General features: G+C 40.3%; 1 long non-coding RNA gene across 1 annotated transcript; it reads right to left on the minus strand.

The window, feature by feature from the left end:
• Positions 1 to 3,145: 3,145 nt before the first annotated feature.
• Positions 3,146 to 4,691, minus strand: LOC146690033 (uncharacterized). Its single transcript, XR_014915617.1, has 2 exons — positions 3,659 to 4,691; positions 3,146 to 3,578 (listed from the first exon to the last, which is right to left on the minus strand). It is a non-coding gene; the product is annotated as an uncharacterized LOC146690033 (long non-coding RNA).
• Positions 4,692 to 5,342: the final 651 nt, after the last annotated feature.

Here is a 5,342-nt window from a genome sequence, read left to right on the forward strand (position 1 = left end):
CCAGATTATATCGCTGCTGTGGGCCCGGTTCAGGGTCAGGGTAAGGGGTAAGCAAATAGGGTAAACATGGATACCCCCTATCACCAAGCAAGTAGCCAGTGAACTCTCCTAAGACAGAAGGATACACTTCAGTTCAAATGTCCCTGAAGCAATTGGTCTTTATATATTTTAAAGTATTCTCAACTCACCATGTCCAAATTTTGTGCTCAGTGTACATTCACGGAATATTTGTGAGTCATGGACAGAGCCTGGCCACTTGGCTTCCACATTTGTGATAATGTTGGCAGCATCATATATGATCTTCACAGTGCAGAGAACACAAATTAGCATCCATTACTATGATAAAATAATTTGTTAGTTTGAAATGCTGCAGGGAACTATGTACCTGTACATTAATGCTGTGGAAAGACTTCCTGTTCACATAGTCTCCTTCATTTACTAAAGGAGCAATGATTGGAATGTGAGTGCCATCTATACACGCCTGGGAATCCTGAAAATAAATGTAAAATTTAAGTAGTAGTCCAAGTATCACCACATCATAAATTAAGTTTTGGTCATCCTGATACCTGCAATTTTGTGGCATCCCTCTTTGATAAATCTTGTGGGTCTGTGACCGGGGAACACCACAGACGAGTACAGGAGACGTTTCAGTGCAACTGTAACATTCCTGACTGCCCGACAGACGGTAGCCTTGGAAACGTGCTCAGCGTCACCAATATTATACAGAAAGCTCCCGTTTGCAAGAAACCGAAGTGCAATACAAATAATATGTACAGAACTGAGAGCATGTCCGCGATGTGTCACATGCGTAATATATGGCCTGAGGATGTTCTTCAAATAAATTATAGATTGTGCTGAGAAACGGTAACGTTCGCACAGGAAATCATCAGGAAATGATAAAATGTCCAAACGCGCTCTAATCACTCTCTCCCGGCGGAGAGCTCTGCGGAGAATTTGGGCTTCACGATCTACTGGCTCTTCAAGGACGGGGCACGCCATGTCCGACACTTCCTACTGTCAGGTTTCCGACAAAGGGGCGGAGACAGTCAGGGTTAGTTGAAGTAAACCTGCTAGGGGGCAGGTTAGCTTCACGGCGTGTGTCGTCATAGTGACTCACTGAGGCTTCAGCTGAACTCGCTTTGTGAAACCGAAAACCCAGAGTTTTCGTTAACTCAGGGTATACTTACTCAGTTTTTCCACTAAACCGGCTTCCTGAAACAGGGCCCTGTACATTCTACTTCCGTTTTTCATTCAAACTCTGTTCTGTACATTCTAATTCCGTTGTTTTCATTCAAACTCTATTCTGTACATTCTAATTCCGTTGTTTTCATTCAAACTCTGTTCTGTACATTCTAATTCCGTTTTTTTCATTCAAACTCTGTTCTGTACATTTCTATTCTGTTGTTTTGATTCAAATTCCATTGTTTTTATTCAAACTCTGTTTTGTACATTCTACTTCCGTTTTTCATTCAAACTCTGTTCTGTACATTCTAATTCCGTTGTTTTCATTCTAATTCTGTTGTTTGTTTTAATATTCCATTGTTTTCATTCTAATTCTGTTGTTTTCATTCAAATTCCATTGTTTTGATTCAAATTCAGTTCTATTCATTCTAATTTCATTGTTTTCATTCAAATTCCGTTTTTTTCATTCAAACTCTGTTCTATACATTTCAATTCTGTTGTTTTGATTCAAATTCCATTGTTTTCTTTCAAATTCTGGGCCCTATTTCAGGAAGCCGGTTTAGAAAACTCAGAGTGAAAAACGATACGCAGGGTTGAGTAACCCCGAACTGTCCAACTCGGAATATTCGGTTTCAGAAAGGCTGATAACAATTAGTTCAGTCAACGCGGAGTTGCTTTAACCCCAAGTGAAGCGCGCGGACGAGGATACATAAAGCCCTGATAAGCGGAGCACAGATTAAGCGAGTCACCATGGAGACGGAGGGAAAGAAGGTGTGGTCAATGTATTTTACAGCGCTTGAGGCCGAAATTCTGATGGCAGCATATGCCGATAACATGCAAATTCCGCGGAAAAAAGTAACACAGCCACAGCTGCGAAAGACAGGGAGCATGCATGGCAAAACATAGCCGACAGAGTCAATGCGTGAGTGTTAATTTAAACATTGATCTAGGGATTTCCACCCATTTAACACGTTATTTTATTATATTTTATTTTTTATTTTATACATTTTATTTTGTGATGTGATGTGAGCGCAGGTGCAACCCAACAGGCCCCAAACGTTCCTGGCAGCAAGTAAAAATGAAATATAAAAATATAGTCCAAACAGGTAAGGTGTAATTGTATTATGAGCCATAGTGCTTGGTCTGTGTGTCCGATGTAAATCAATTGCAGTTAGAGGCTACATAAATTTTCTTTCTGTAAGCACTTATTGAAATTATCTGAGCACATTACAAGTACATATTTGCTTACTCTGTATGCTCAAATGTGGCCCGTTATAGCCAACAGAAAAAAAGCGGAGGCCCGAAAAACAGGTGGGGGTCCTCCACCACCACCACTCACAGAGGCTGAGCAGTTGGCCCTCAGCCAAAACAGTGGGCGCCCTGTGGCCGAAGGCATCTCTGCGGGGACATCCTCTGAGTCAATAACCCCGCAAGACACAAGTGCCTACATAGGGGGTAAATTCAAAATAATACATGATGTGCATACATCCTTTCTTCACAGTCACCTTTGCAGTGCTACTCATTCATTTGATAAACTCTTTACCATAATGGATTATTTTGTAGTGAAGTTATTTTCCTACTGATTTTGCCTTCCCTCAGGCTTGGTTGTCTTTGAGAGCATAATGACAATGAAGTGTAAGGTGATTGGTATGTTTGTTAATTGCCATTTGGTCCCTTGTATGTTATAAGTGACCTGTATAAACCTCATATTCTATCAGTTGATGGTGGTGGTGTACTGCATCTGGTGCAGCCTCCTGTTGAGCCAGACCAACATGCAGTTGTGAGTAATACTCCACAGATTATATGAGGTTACAGTAGAACAGCAATGTTGTTTATTTCTTTACTACAGGAAAATAATGAAGAAACATTGACAGCTGTTACAGAGGAGGAAGCAACAGGGACACTTTATGAGGTTTACATCTTTTAATACTTTGTGTACAGGAAACACAGGCAACCAATAAAGCCAGTTGAACAAAAAATCTGTTTATTCTTCTTTCAACATGTTGAGGTGATGGGTCAAAAGAAATGATTGTGACATATGGTGTCTCTGACTGCACTTCCATCTTGTATGTCCGTGGGAGGGTCAGGATGTTCATGGTTTGGATCACTGCTGTTTGGTTCAGAAGGACAGTGTTCTCCTCTAATTGTGGCAATGTTGTGAAGAATCACACATGCCACAATAATGTCACATGCCCTTTCTGGGGTGACCCTGAGTCTTTGCAGGCACTGGAACCGGGCCTTAAGCATTCCGATAGTCATTTCAATTCTGGCTCTTGTCCTGCAATTAGCCAGATTATATCGCTGCTGTGGGCCCGGTTCAGGGTCAGGGTAAGGGGTAAGCAAATAGGGTAAACATGGATACCCCCTATCACCAAGCAAGTAGCCAGTGAACTCTCCTAAGACAGAAGGATACACTTCAGTTCAAATGTCCCTGAAGCAATTGGTCTTTATATATTTTAAAGTATTCTCAACTCACCATGTCCAAATTTTGTGCTCAGTGTACATTCACGGAATATTTGTGAGTCATGGACAGAGCCTGGCCACTTGGCTTCCACATTTGTGATAATGTTGGCAGCATCATATATGATCTTCACAGTGCAGAGAACACAAATTAGCATCCATTACTATAATGAAATAATTTGTTAGTTTGAAATGCTACAGGGAACTATGTACCTGTACATTAATGCTGTGGAAAGACTTCCTGTTCACATAGTCTCCTTCATTTACTAAAGGAGCAATGATTGGAATGTGAGTGCCATCTATACAGCCAATCACGCCTGGGAACCCTGAAAATAAATGTAAAATTTAAGTAGTAGTCCAAGTATCACCACATCATACATTAAGTTTTGGTCATCCTGATACCTGCAATTTTGTGGAATCCCTCTTTGATGAATCTTGTGGGTCTATGACCGGGGAACACCACAGACGAGTGCAGGAGACGTTTCAGTGCAACTGTAACATTCCTGACTGCCCGACAGACGGTAGCCTTGGAAACGTGCTCAGCGTCACCAATATTATACAGAAAGCTCCCGTTTGCAAAAAACCGAAGTGCAATACAAATAATATGTACAGAACTGAGAGCATGTCCGCGATGTGTCACATGCGTAATATATGGCCTGAGGATGTTATTCAAATAAATTATAGATTGTGCTGAAAAACGGTAACGTTCGCACAGAAAATCATCAGGAAATGATAAAATGTCCAAACGCGCTCTAATCACTCTCTCCCGGCGGAGAGCTCTGCGGAGAATTTGGGCTTCACGATCTACTGGCTCTTCAAGGAAGGGACACGCCATGTCCGACACTTCCTACTGTCAGGTTTCCGACAAAGGGGCGGAGACAGTCAGGGTTAGTTGTAGTAAACCTGCTAGGGGGCAGGTTAGCTTCACGGCGTGTGTCGTCATAGTGACTCACTGAGGCTTCAGCTGAACTCGCTTTGTGAAACCGAAAACCCAGAGTTTTCGTTAACTCAGGGTATACTTACTCAGTTTTTCCACTAAACCGGCTTCCTGAAACAGGGCCCTGTTCTCTACATTCTAATTCCGTTGTTTTCATTCAAACTCTTTTCTGTATATTCCAATCAGTTGTTTTCATTCAAAGTCTGTTCTGTACATTCTAATTCCGTTGTTTTCATTCAAACTCTGTTCTGTATATTCTAATTCCCTTGTTTTCATTCAAACTCTGTTCTGTACATTTCAATTCTGTTTTTTTTATTCTAATTCCGTTGTTTTCATTCAAACTCTGTTCTGTACATTCAAATTCTGTTGTTTTCATTCAAACTCTGTTCTGTACATTCTAATTCCGTTGTTTTCATTCAAAATCTGTTCTGTACATTTCAATTCTGTTTTTTTTATTCTAATTCCGTTGTTTTCATTCAAACTCTGTTCTGTACATTCAAATTCTGTTGTTTACTTTCAAACTCTGTTCTGTACATTCTAATTCCGTTTTTTTTTCATTCAAACTCTGTTCTGTACATTCTAATTCCGTTGTTTTCATTCTAATTCCGTTGTTTGTTTTAATAGTCCATTGTTTTAATTCTAATTCTGTTGTTTTCATTCAAATTCCATTGTTTTGATTCAAATTCAGTTCTGTTCATTCTAATTTCGTTGTTTTCATTCAAAGTCTGTTCTGTACATTCTAAATCCGTTGTTTTCATTCAAA

This window comes from Copadichromis virginalis, linkage group LG16 (genome assembly GCF_057382275.1).
Source record: "Copadichromis virginalis isolate Kocher_CV1m ecotype Utaka linkage group LG16, C_Virginalis_male_GT1.1, whole genome shotgun sequence".
NCBI classification, from domain to species: Eukaryota; Metazoa; Chordata; class Actinopteri; order Cichliformes; family Cichlidae; genus Copadichromis; species Copadichromis virginalis.